Raw genomic sequence first — 14,789 nt, 5'->3', positions numbered from 1 at the left:
ATGTTAGAAGGGAAGCCCCAGTACCGATGCGACACGCAATTCTACCCATGCGCCACCAAGGATGCATTGCATTTACAATGCAGCGCACCGTGGCGCAGGGATAGACAGATGCGTGTCGCATCTGATGGCGTAAGGGCAGCGCATTGCCGGAGTCGTGTCGCAAGTGTGACGCAACTCCAGCAATGTTTAGGGACCGCCCATACCTAATGTGCTGCGCCACTCCTTACACCTGCTTCAAGCAGGAGTAAGGTTTTGTCCCAGCGGCCTCTGAAAAGTGACTGAGTGAAATCTTGTAGATTTCACTATGTCACTTTTACCAGGCTTTTTCCGACGGAACGCCGACCCTGCATACATTAAACCTGACGCAGGTTTAATGTGGGGCAGGGCTTTACAACGTGGCACATCTCCATATATGTGTGACGTTGTAAATATGTTGCAACATGGCGCATGGTTTATGCCGCCGCTGCTTCACAGAAGTGATGTAACGGCGGCGTAAATGTGTTGCAAGGGGCTTGTAACTCTGCCCCACAGTGCATTCATAGTGGCGCAAGGACATTCGGCGCTGACACTAGGAAACTGACGCATCTATGCAGATGCGTCAGTTCTTGTAAATCTGCCCTTCTGTTTGTTGTTCACACCAAGCACATGGTTCGCTTCCCCCTACAGCCACCTAACACCACTCCGACCCCTCACCTTTCTGGCATCAATGCGACCCACAGATCATACTTTTTGGCCCCTGGGGAAATGTTTGGGAGTACTGGTGGTCTAAGGCATTACCCTATTGAGAGAGTCCGAAATCCCTGGCGAATGTTACTTTTCCTTCTTAAATTGCATGAGTTGGGCCAGGCTTTGCAGAAAGTTGCTCCATGCACACCAAAGGTACAGATTCAGAATAGAGAGGCAGCGCCCTCTGGTGGCTCAAGGATGATCTGTGGGTAGCGGTACTCTCCCTAGAAGACTCCCCCCACTGTGAAAGTGGGCCCGCGCGGGACCAGAAGGCCCCAGGGATCCGCCAAGAAAAACACATATGTATACATTCAAAGCACCACTCCTGTTTTTCCACTAACAAGCTCCCGACACATCCTTTGGGTCTTAGCATATAAAAACAACCACTCTGACTAATTACGATGCCCCAAGCTAAATGTGTGTATGTGTGCCTTTTATATATACACACAAAGAGCCCCGCAGAGCAGTTCTGAGATCTGAATCCCATCTTTTATTTATTTGTTCAGTTATTTTTGTGCGGCTCCCACATGTCTCCTTACGCATGCTTCACACCACAAAATGTCAGCAAAAGACAGGCTGCGTCCCACAGGGTTGCAAACTGTGATAATTGCTTCATGATTAGAGGAAGACGACAATTCCCTGCGGAGCGAGGCCCTGCAAAGAACGGGAGGGGTCCGTCCTCGTAGAGGGGGAGGGGGTCGCATTTCTAACTGGCTGTTCCTAAAATGTCTAATTAAAAAGGTGCCGAGAGGTGTGTTTGCTTTCGCCAATGACTCCACACAGGCATTACATTCATAGCACGGCCGCTTCTTCTCGAACACATGTCAACACCTCGCCCTCAATTGTTCTGTATTCTGCCATTGCTGCTTTGTAACACGTTCCAGTGGAATTGTTACAGCTTCTGATTAAATAAATTAGTTGGCACATCAGAATTACGAATTTCACTGCCACACCAAACCCCCTGCAGTTTCTCCCGGGTAAATTCCAGCAAGCCACGCCTGAAATTTACTGGGCAAATGTGGGGATAAATTCCAACACATGTGGAAGTTGGTGCAAAATGTATGTAGTTTCCATTTTTTGGGGAGAAGACATGGAATAAGAGGTATTTCCAAGACATGGGAAAATAACACATCCCAGTGTGATGGTATTTACTTTGTGCAGTAAACACTCTATCCCATGCTTGGGCATTCCAAATCAGCCTGTTTCTGTAAAGCCAACATACATAGATGGGGAATTTAGTGAGTAAGTGAAGATGACTAAGTAGTTAGGGTATCTCGAATTCCTCATTTTTTTTCTTCATTTTATTAGGAGATGGAAAAATTCCTATCTTTAAATCATCCAAACACAACAAATAATCATGATTTGAAATAACACATAGAAAAATAATGGGAGTAATATCACATCAGTATTAACCAGTCAATACTAGTTTCACAATGAAAAACAGATATTAAAACATTTCTCAAGAATATACTTCATAGAAGCTATGCCTCTACCTTTGCCAACCGCTCTAGCCTGTCAACGGAATACACAAGTCTTGAAATGCACGTGGACAACCTCAACAACAAGAACACATCATGCCTGCTGGAGAACCTCGCCATCATCGACCTCAAACAACGGGTCACCTCCCCAACCCAGTCAGCAGTACCCACACTCGAACCCAAATTTCCTGTCAGTGACCAAATCCCCTTCAGCAACACCACAAGCTGCTTTGGTCCAACCACCGCTGCATCCATTTCTCCTTCAACAAACCCATCGTACACCACCACGCCCACCGCTGCCCTCTCAGAAGTTAGAACAAGGTCACAAAGAACAGCTGACTTCCTCCCTCAGCAAATCCCACCTTTGACTTCCTCGGACACCAATACCTCAGCATGAAACGTCCAGCGACGGAGCTCCAACTGCGCCGACACCCTAGCTCCCCTCAAGAAAGCGCCAGGCAAGTGGCACTCCAAAAGAGCAAACTGGTTCTCACCCGCCCTTCATGAGTCCAGACACACCTGTAGATGGCTCAAGAAGAGATGGAGGAGCAGCAAGAACCCGGAAGACCACTCAGCCTCCAAAACCTCTTTCACCACACACCACCACCTTATTAGAACAACAAAGAAAGCAGCCCTACAAGAAAGAATCAACGCCAACGCGCTCAGTAACAAAGATTGTTTCGCTGTGGTCAAAGAATTCGCCAAACCCAACACAGACACAGCAGACATCATAGCCTTCCAAGACCTCTGCAAAAACCTCAGCACCTTCTTTCACCGCAAGATTAAGAAGATCTACACTAGCCTTAACAGCCTCGACACCCAAGACCCTCTCACCCAACTCACAGCCACCGCACCCAGCGACACTGGATCCCAGCTGACCCTGCTAAGCTGGACTCCATTCACTGCTGATGACACCCTCAAGATCATGAAAGCATCCACTATGGAGCACCCTCAGACCCCTGACCGCACCACATCTTCAACAAAGCCAGCACCACCACTGCACCCGAACTCTCCTGCACCATCAACTGCTCCATCAACTCCGCCACCAGCCTGGAAGACTGGAAACACGCAGAGATCATCCCCTTGCTGAAAAAACCCTCTGCCGACACGAAGGACCTTAAGAGCTTCAGACCCATCTCCCTGCTTCCCTTCCCCACCAAGGTCATAAGAAGGCCATCAATGCCCAACTTTCCGAGTTCATTAAGGCAAACCACATCCTGGACCTCTCCCAATCCAGCCTCAAAAGCAACCACAGCACAGAGACCACCCTCCTCGCTGCCACAGACTAAGTCTGCACCCTCCTTGACCAAGCCAAAACTGCAGCCCTTATCCTCCTGGACATTTCAGCTGCCTTCTACACCTTCTCCCACTGCACCCTATGTACAAGACTCCCCGACGCTAGCATCCGCGATAAAGCCCTGGAATAGATCCGCTCCTTCCTCACCTTCCACTTGTACAGAGGTCAGCTGCGGAGTGCCACACCACTTCTCCGTAAGCCCCACTCATTTCATCATCTGCATGGCCCCGCTCAAAGACATTGACAGGTACCATAGACTCAACATCATCTCTCACCCCAACGGCAACCACTTGATCCTCCCACTCACCAACGAACCCACAGTCACCAAGAACAACTTCCACAACAGGATGAAGGCTATCGCCACTTGGATGAAGGAAAGCTGCTTCAAGCTAAACTCAGAGAGCACTGAAGTCCTCATCCTGGGCTCCATCCCTTCCACCTGGGAGGACTCCTGGTGGCCCACAGGGATCACTGACATAATATCGACGGACAGAATATCTACTAGCAAAAATATCGATGCCAAAATATCGACAGACAGAATATCGAGTTTGTATCTACAAACAGGTAAGTACAAAAATATCGAGTCAAAAATATCGTTTACAAAAATATAGTTTATTAAAATATCGACTTTATTAAAAACAGTGTTAATTTAAATGAATAGTTAAAATTAATTACTAAAATATACTTAAAACTACTTAAATTAACTCATAATAATTAAATGATTAATAAGTTATAAAAAACATTTTTTACAATCATATTTGTTAAAACATATATATATAGTAACATTATATAATTAAATAATATCCAATATTATTACCGTAGGATAGAAAAAATACTATTCCCACTCCAGAGAGTGCAACAGTAGGAAAAGCGTTAGATAGCGTAGAGTTAAAAAGGACTATTCCCACTCCAGTGAGTGCAACAGTAGGGAAAGCGTTGGATAGCGTAGAGGTAAAAATTACTATTCCCACTCCAGTGGGTGCAACAGTGGGGAAAGCGTTGGATAGTGTAGGGGTAAAAATTACTATTCCAACTCCAAAGAGTGCAACAGTAGGGAAAACGTTGGATAGCGTAGGGGTAAAAATTACTATTCCCACTCCAGTGGGTACAACAGTAGAGAAAGCGTTGGATAGCATAGGGGTAAAAATTACTATTCCCACTCCAGTGGGTGCAACAGTAGGGAACGCATTGGATAGCGTAGGGGTAAAATTGACTATTCCCACTCCAGTGGGTGCAACAGTAGGGAAAACGTTGGATAGCGTAGGGGTAAAAATTACTATTCCAACTCCAAAGAGTGCAACAGTAGGGAAAGCGTTGGATAGCGTAGGGGTAAAAATTACTATTCCCACTCCAGTGGGTGCAACAGTAGGGAAAGCGTTGCATAGCGTAGGGGTAAACATTTCTATTCCAACTCCAAAGAGTGCAACAGTAGGGAAAGCGTTGGATAGCGTAGGGGTTAAAATTTCTATTCCCACTCCAGTGGGTGCAACAGTAGGGAAAGCGTTGGATAGCATAGGGGTAAAAATTACTATTCCCACTCCAGTGGGTGCAACAGTAGAGAAAGCGCTGGATAGCATAGGGGTAAACATTACTATTCCCACTCCAGTGGGTGCAACAGTAGGGAAAGCATTGGATAGCGTAGGGGTAAAATTGACTATTCCCACTCCAGTGGGTGCAACAGTAGGGAAAACGTTGGATAGCGTAGGGGTAAAAATTACTATTCCAACTCCAAAGAGTGCAACAGTAGGGAAAGCGTTGGATAGCGTAGGGGTAAAAATTACTATTCCCACTCCAGTGGGTGCAACAGTAGGGAAAGCGTTGCATAGCGTGGGGGTAAAAATTTCTATTCCAACTCCAAAGAGTGCAACAGTAGGGAAAGCGTTGGATAGCGTAGGGGTTAAAATTTCTATTCCCACTCCAGTGGGTGCAACAGTAGGGAAAGCGTTGGATAGCGTAGGGGTAAAAATTACTATTCCAACTCCAAAGAGTGCAACAGTAGGGAAAGCGTTGGATAGCGTAGGGGTAAAAATTACTATTCCCACTCCAGTGGGTGCAACAGTAGGGAAAGCGTTGCATAGCGTGGGGGTAAAAATTTCTATTCCAACTCCAGTGGGTGCAACAGTAGGGAACGCATTGGATAGCGTAGGGGTAAAATTGACTATTCCCACTCCAGTGGGTGCAACAGTAGGGAAAGCGTTGGATAGCGTAGGGGTTAAAATTACTATTCCCACTCCAGTGGGTGCAACAGTAGGGAAAGCGTTGGATAGCGTAGGGCTTAAAATTACTATTCCCACTCCAGTGGATGCAGCATTAGGGAAAGCATTGGATAGCGTAGGCTTTAAATTACTATTCCCACTCCAGTGGGTGCAACAGTAGGGAAAGCGTTGGATAGCGTAGGGGTAAAAATGACTATTCCCACTCCAGTGGGTGCAACAGTAGAGAAAGCGTTGGATAGCGTAGGGGTAAAAATTACTATTCCCACTCCAGTGGGTGCAACAGTAGGGAAAGCGTTGGATAGCGTAGGGGTTAAATTTTCTATTCCCACTCCAGTGGGTGCAACAGTAGGGAAAACGTTGGATAGCGTAGGGGTAAAAATTACTATTCCAACTCCAAAGAGTGCAACAGTAGGGAAAACGTTGGATAGCGTAGGGGTAAAAATTACTATTCCCACTCCAGTGGGTACAACAGTAGAGAAAGCGTTGGATAGCATAGGGGTAAAAATTACTATTCCCACTCCAGTGGGTGCAACAGTAGGGAACGCATTGGATAGCGTAGGGGCAAAATTGACTATTCCCACTCCAGGGGGTGCAACAGTAGGGAAAACGTTGGATAGCGTAGGGGTAAAAATTACTATTCCAACTCCAAAGAGTGCAACAGTAGGGAAAGCGTTGGATAGCGTAGGGGTAAAAATTACTATTCCCACTCCAGTGGGTGCAACAGTAGGGAAAGCGTTGCATAGCGTAGGGGTAAACATTTCTATTCCAACTCCAAAGAGTGCAACAGTAGGGAAAGCGTTGGATAGCGTAGGGGTTAAAATTTCTATTCCCACTCCAGTGGGTGCAACAGTAGGGAAAGCGTTGGATAGCATAGGGGTAAAAATTACTATTCCCACTCCAGTGGGTGCAACAGTAGAGAAAGCGCTGGATAGCATAGGGGTAAACATTACTATTCCCACTCCAGTGGGTGCAACAGTAGGGAAAGCATTGGATAGCGTAGAGGTAAAATTGACTATTCCCACTCCAGTGGGTGCAACAGTAGGGAAAACGTTGGATAGCGTAGGGGTAAAAATTACTATTCCAACTCCAAAGAGTGCAACAGTAGGGAAAGCGTTGGATAGCGTAGGGGTAAAAATTACTATTCCCACTCCAGTGGGTGCAACAGTAGGGAAAGCGTTGCATAGCGTGGGGGTAAAAATTTCTATTCCAACTCCAAAGAGTGCAACAGTAGGGAAAGCGTTGGATAGCGTAGGGGTTAAAATTTCTATTCCCACTCCAGTGGGTGCAACAGTAGGGAAAGCGTTGGATAGCGTAGGGGTAAAAATTACTATTCCAACTCCAAAGAGTGCAACAGTAGGGAAAGCGTTGGATAGCGTAGGGGTAAAAATTACTATTCCCACTCCAATGAGTGCAGCAGTAGGGAAAGCGTTGGATAGCATAGTGGTAAAAAATACTATTCCCACTCCAGAGAGTGGAATAGTAGTGAAATTAAATACTTCATATATTATTTCAATAAATATAAATTAATATCTATAAAAAATTAAATAAAAGTAATTACCAATTTAATATAATATAATAATTAATCAATTAAAATTAAAAATTAAAAATAATTATTACAATTATTTACCTATTAATACAAATTAATTACAAATTAACAATTAATAATTTAACATTTAAAAATTAATTAACAATTAATTGTAATTAAATACAATTAAATTAATTGATTTATTTAATTAATTATAAATAAATACCTTCCCACCCTATTCCCCTATAAACCCGCTACAGAAAATAAATTAGTAAAATTAACATAATTAGCAGTTAATCAATTTATTAAAATTAATTGCCAATAAACATTTAATTAATTACCAAATATAAATTAATTACCAATTAATTCAAATGAATACCAATAAATACATTTACATATTTAATTAATTATAATTAAATGACTTCCCACCCTATTCCCCTATACACCCACAACCCGCTACCGAAAATAAATTAGTAAAATTAACATAATTAACAATTAATTAAAATTAATTGCCAATTAAAATTTTATTAATTACCAAATATAAATTAATTAACAATTAATTAAAATTAATACCAATAAATAAATGTACATATTTAATTAATTATAATTAATTTACTTCCCACCCTATTCCCCTATAAACCCACAACCCGCTACAGAATGAAATTACGCAAAAAATTCAAAAACACATTTCATTAATTAAAATAAATTATAACATAAATACACACTTTTCACACATATAATAACATAAAAAACACTATAAAAAATTAGATATTATTAAAAATTCGTTAATTTTAATAACCTATATTATATATTAACTGTCTATATTTTTAACATGCGATATTACATTACTTACCTTAAAAACGATATTTTTGATGTCTATATTCTGTCCAGTCGATATTTTGTCCAATCTTTATTTAAAACTCGATATTATGTCCATTCGATATTTTGTAGTCGATATTTTGACTGTTTACCGGCCCATAGATCTAGGGTCTCCCCCCCCACATCCACTGACCATGCACGAAACCTCTACATCATCCTGGACTCCTCGCTCACCATGAACCACCAGATCAATGCCATCTCATCATCCTGCATCGACATGCTACGCCTGCTCCGAAAGATCTGCAAGTGGATCCCCATCAAGTCCAGAAAGATGGTCACCTACACACTCCACGGCAACACACTTCACACCAACATCACCCAGAAACTCCTCAAGAAACTGCAGAACGTTCAGAATACCTCCACTAAATTCATTCTCAATATTCCCCTCTGCAGCCAAATCACTTGGCACCTGAGAGACATCCACTGGCTCCCAGTCAACAAAAGAATCAACTTCAAACTCCTCACCCATGCTTACAAAGCCCTACACAAAGTGGGACCTGCATACCTCAGCCGCTGCCTTGCATTCCACACACCTACCAGAGACCTAAGCTCCACCCAACTGCACTGGCCGCCATCCAACATATCTGCAAGACCACTTCAGGAGGAAGATCCTTCTCCTAACGTGCAGCAAGGACCTGGAACACTCTGCATCTCCAAATCCGGCAACCACCATCACTGCCTCAATTCTGGAAGACCTCAAGAACTGGCTCTTCGACTGAACCACAGTGCCTTTTGACAAATCAGCAGTCGCCCCAACCATTACCTTCTGACCCTTATGGGGGAGTAGTCACACTTTACAGGTCACCTGATTGATTGAAAATTCTCCATTACGCCAAAAGTTAGAAAAATTAGAACAATGTTAAAATGTATTATTTCAAATCTATTGTGAGAGAGTGTGCCAAATAAGTCGTCCTCTTTTTTGGCAATTCACCCTTTCCTTAAGTAGAGAGATATTACATAAGATAGCATGATAAATAATGATGCACCCATTGCTGAAACTTCAGTGTGTCCTAGTCAAGTGAAGCTGCAGCCATGCACAAACAGCCAACCATAATAGCAACAAAAGTGAAGGAATAGTCCCAATATATCAACCCAACCAAATATAATCTTGTACGGATTAACTCTTGCTTTAGTAATTGCACTAATATATTTTACGACATACAGCAGGAGAGAGAGGAGCCTTGTGGAAGAACCGATGTGACTCCTCTATGCCGATGAGTAGGTGGTCCTGATTTTGATATATTTCCTTCCATTTGCAAGAAATGAGCAGATCCCATGGAGTGGTTTGGCTGCCGCTCCTATTCATTTCTCCCTGCATTAAAGGAATATGTTGAAGCCCTGTGCATCATATTTTGACAACAGGTTGAGCAGCAAGCAGAATGGGAAATTCAGAATAGCCCTTGTAAAAGGACACAAAGATCAATTGCTTCTTATCCCACATGGTGGTCTCAGTCCCTCTAGATGAGAAGAACCAAGATTGATGATGGCAGCAGGTTAAGTGCATTTTCAAACACTCTCAAGTCTGCCAGCTCTTTCGGATCCGCCAAAGCTTTTTTTCACAATAAGGCAATTGAAGCATGTTTTAATACACCATCTACACAGCCCTATTTGAGGCATTTATTATACACTTTTAGGATGGATGTCCTCTTCAAGGCTAGCATATGGTTCTTGAGAGGTAAATAAGGGCATGGTTCTATGGTCAGGTTGGGAACTTTTGTATTCCCTCTAGTCTAAAAGATTTGCGGTATAGCCAATTCTTCAAAGATGGATATTGATTCATTCAACGTGGGAGAGGACATGGGAATAAATGGCAAAGTATCGTGGTTGGTCAGGATGGTATCATACTTTTTGATCTTGCACTTCACATAAGTGAGCATACCTTTGTAAAACTTGGCATAGCGGTCCTTTGAAGTTAGAATCACACCACAAAGAAGTATCTTCGACTGCCATTCAGAAAATCCATGGAATATGCCAGGGTTGGAAGGAGAGTAGGATAACTCTTTCTATTTCCATATTAACAGAGAAAAACACAAACACACACACACACAAACACCTAGATGTGAGCATGCATGCATTCACACACACATACATACTGTGAGAAATTGGGTTGTTGGTTAAATGGGGGAGGGGTTGACCCCTGTCTAAACAACAGCCACAATCCCTGTCGGGGTCAACCACAAGTCACTAAATTAACCTGTGCCCTATGGTAGCTTGGCACAAAAGCAGTCAGGCTTAGATGCAATGTGTACATTATGTTTGCCACATACCAACATTGATAATGTGAAAGCACAACACAAGAAAAATCCCACACCAATTAATAAAAATATAATAAATTTTTATACATTTTTTACAATTAAAATGACACAAATCCAATAAGTAGAACCGGAGCTATGAATTGGTAAAAAGTAGAAGCTAAAGGATTAAAGTGCCAACAGTGGACATCTAGCCACATGAGACCAGGTCAAAGTCGAAAATATGGCCATCTCAATGAAGTGTGAGTTGGATACAAAAAGTTAATTGGGCCCGGTTGGCGCTCATCTTCGAACTTAGAAGGAAATTTAAAATTAAATGTTCTGAGAAGGTAAAGTTCAGGGGGGAAGGCTGCAGGTAGTGTCTGAGGAGGGAGTGTCATTGTCTTGGAGCCACTGAATGCGCAGTAAAGATTTCTACATTCTCACTAAAATCTACTTTGGGACGAGGCTGGAGGCTGCAGCCAACAAGAGATCCACAAGGTCAGATACCCCTTTGGTGAAGCACTGCTGAACATAATTTGCTGTTGCAGAGAACATTGTAGCGGGAGAGACAGGCCGTCTGGCGATGCACACTGGGCGGATAGGCAAGCAGGTTGGTCCCAGTCTTCTCTATGTTTTCAGAGCAGTTTTTAGCCAACACATTTCTAAATCCCAAATTTTGGATTTTGGTAATCTGGGCATCTTTAGCAATACCACCAATGGTCCAGGACCACCATTTGGGGGGTGGGGGTGAGGACTCATTCAGGCTGGCTCCAGGTGTGGGCTGACATGGTTGGAGTCTTTCTGTCTCTGAGGCTCTGATCAGGATCCCATCCAACTAGCCCTTTTAGTCACTCTGGTGGTCCTGGGTTAAAGTGATGAAACAGGGCTCAAGCAGCATGGCAGGTCTCTGAGGGTTTAAGAGATGCTCCAGGCAGCAAAACTTGTGGAGTAAACAGCAGCAGCCAGGCAGAAGGCAATCCTTTGAGAGCCCTTCTGCAGGTCCAGAAAGAACCGGAGAGTGGGTCTGAGGATCCTATTTTTATACCTGGTACCTTCTTTAAAGTAGAGTACATTTCTAGTGTATTCACTTTGAAGTGCTTGTAGTTTCCTGAATCCCCTGCCCTGGCTCCAATCTGGCTGCATGAACAATGCAAAGGTGACAAGTTCTTTGTATGGAGGCAAATACATCCTATTCAGCTGCAAGTGGGGCTGTGCCCAGCTCATTTCCCCATCCTACCAGTTGACAGCCTATTCAGGCACATCTAATCCATCTATATTGTGGTTTTCTAGGAGGAATAAACAAAGTGAAACTGCCAACTACACGTAGGACCTGGAAAAGGCTGCAGACACCAAATAGGGCAGGAAAATGCCAAAGTGGCATTTTCAAAATAAGAACTTAAAATCTAACTTTTCCATTGAAGAGGATCTTTAATTACAATTTCTCAGTTTCCAAACACAAAATGGTTACCAGTCAAAAATTAGCAATTACTAAATGTAGTAAGGTCACCCAGTGTTATCCTATAGGAGATGTGGGACTCACAGGAGTGAAAAACAAATGTAGGAGTTTTACATTACCAGAACATGTCACACTTAAAAGTGAATGTTCATCTTTTAATTACAATGCACCCTGCCCAATGGGCTGCCTAGGGCCTACCTTAAGAGTGTCTTACATTCAATTATAGGGGGGTTTAAGGCTTGGCAAAGGGATTATATTGCCAAATCGAAAATGGCAGTTTAAAACTGGATTCAGGATGCAATGGCAGGCCTAGAATATGTTTTATAGGGCTATTCAAGTGGGCGGCACAATAAGCACTGCAGGCACACTAGAAGCATTAAATGTACAGGCCCAGGTATATGGTATACCACTCTACAATGGACTTACAATGAAATTAAATATACCAATCAGGTGTAAGCCAATTTTACAATATTTAGGGAAGAGAGTACATGCTCATTAGCACAGGTTAGCAGTGGTAAAGTGCACCGAGTCCTAGAGCTAACATAAACAAATTCCAGCAAAAATAGGAGGAGTGAAGGCAAAATATTTGGGGGTGACCCAGCAGAGATGGCCAGGTCCTACATCTACACCTTGCATTTCCCTTCTATTAACAAATAAATAAACAAAATAGACAAACAAAACTATTAATTACAAACACATTGTTAGAAATAGGGGTCTCTATTTGGCAGAGGTATGTACTTTTGTCCAAGTGGGTGCCCTTGCTTCTAGTCAGGGTAAGGGGGATACACACTTTTGATAATGCCTGCTCACCCCCTTGATAGCTTGGCATGAGCAGACAGGCTTATCCCAAATGCAATGTGTAAAGTATTTGTACTCAAAACACACAGTAACACAGTGAAACATCACAAATGGACACCACACCAGTTTAGAAAAAAATCAAGTACCTTTATCTAAACCAAACAAAACCATACCAACAAAAATCCAACATATCACTTTAGAACAGGTATTGCAAAAATAGAACTGTTAGAAACAAAATAGATCCACCTGGGGCTTTTAAGGTGTTGTGACAGGCATAAATCCGAAGTATGGTGCTGGGCATGAGGTGCGCGGCGCCGGGCACGGGGTCACACAGAGACCCACAAACAACAGAACAGTGGGAAACAAAGTCCATGGATGATGCACAGCGTTGTGGAGGTGAGGCGGCGGTGCTGAGGTCAAAGCGGTACAAAAGGGGGTGGTGATGGACGGAGCATCTGAACCAATCAAACACTCACACCCAGTCAAAAGATCTGGGTTTAATCCATCACAGTTCTTTAGCCCACTCTGCCACCCCAATTCAGACATGGCCATATGCAAATCAGTCTGACCCTGTGCCTCATGGGAACAGTCCAGCCCGAACTGCCAAGCCATGCCTTCCCGGGACCGGAAACAAGCTTCCTAGGACCGGTTTCTGGCATTTCAGCCGTCTTCAGCCAGGTTTGCTTGAATCCAGTGGCAAAGTGAGCAAGGGACTCACGTCTGAGCATACCCTGCCAACTTATGGTGAACAAAGCGGTACAAAAGGGGGTGGTGATGGACGGAGCATCTGAACCAATCAAACACTCCCACCCAGTCACTGTGCCACTGGATTCAAGCTATGCTGGCTGATGAGGGGTGAAACCCCGGAACCAGTCCTAGGATGCTTGTTTCCAGTCCAGGGAGGACCTGGCTTAGCAGCTCGGGCTGGACTGTCCCCATGAGGCTAAGGGTCAAGGCTGATTTGCATATGGCCAGGTCTAAACTGGGGTGGCATGGTGAGCAAAAGAATGATGGATTTAGCCCAGATCTCTTGAGTGGGGGTGGAATTTTTGATTTGTTCTGCATTTCGTCCATCACTTGTGTGTCTTTTGCTTTCTCGCCCTAAATGCGCGGGGTATGCCCAGATGTGGGTCCCTGGCTCACTGTGCCACTTGATTCAAGGTATTCTGGATGATGAGGAGTGAAACCTCATAACCAGTTCTAGGATGCTTGTTTACGGTCCAGAAATTTCTTGGCTTGGTAGTTCCGACGGGACTGTTCCCAGGAGGCAGAGCTTCAAGGCTGATTTGCATGTGGTCAGGTCTAAACTGGGGTGGCATGGTGAGCAAAAGAATGATGGATTTAACACAGATCTCTTGACTCCAGGTGAATTGTTTAATTTGTTCTGCATTCCGTCCATCAATTGTGTGTCTGTTGCTTTCTTGCTCTAAGTGCGCCGGATATACCCAGACGTGGATCCTGGGCTCTCTGTGCCACTGGATTCAAGCTGTCCTGACTGAGGAGTGAAACCCCGAAACTGATCCTAGGATGCTAGTTTACAGTCCAGGGAGGACCTGGCTTGACAGTTATGGCTGGACTGTTCCCATGAGGCACAGGGTCAAGGCTGATTTGCATATGGTCAGTTCTACACTGGGGTGGCATGATGAGCAAAAGAATGATGGTTTTAACCCAGATCTCTTGACTGAGGGAGAATGTTTTGATTTGTTCTGCATTCTGTCCATCAATTGCATGTTGTTTGCTTTCTTGCTCCAAGTGCGCGGGGTATGCCCAGACATGGGTCGGGAGCTCACTGTGCCACTGGATTCAAGCTATCCTGGCTGATGAGGGGTGAAACCCTAAAACCGGTCCTAGGATGCTTGTTTTGGTCCAGGGAGGACCTGGCTTGGCAGTTCGGGCTATACTGTTCCCATGAGGCACAGGGTCAAGGCTGATTTGCATATGGCCAGTTCTAAACTGGGATGGCATGATGAGCAAAAGAATGATGGTTTTAACCCAGATCTCTTGACTGGGGGTGAATGTTTTGATTTGTTCTGCATTTCGTCTATTAATTGTGTGTCTTTTGCTTTTGCACCCAAGTGCGCCCGGTATGCCCAGACGTGGGTCCTGGGCTCACTGTGCCACTGGATTCAAGCTTTCTTGGCTGATGAGGGCTGAAACACCGAAACCAATCCTAGTATGCT

The sequence above is a fragment of the Lissotriton helveticus genome, chromosome 9, assembly GCF_964261635.1.
Source record: "Lissotriton helveticus chromosome 9, aLisHel1.1, whole genome shotgun sequence".
NCBI lineage: Eukaryota > Metazoa > Chordata > Amphibia > Caudata > Salamandridae > Lissotriton > Lissotriton helveticus.
Note: the sequence above shows the minus strand (reverse complement) of the source record.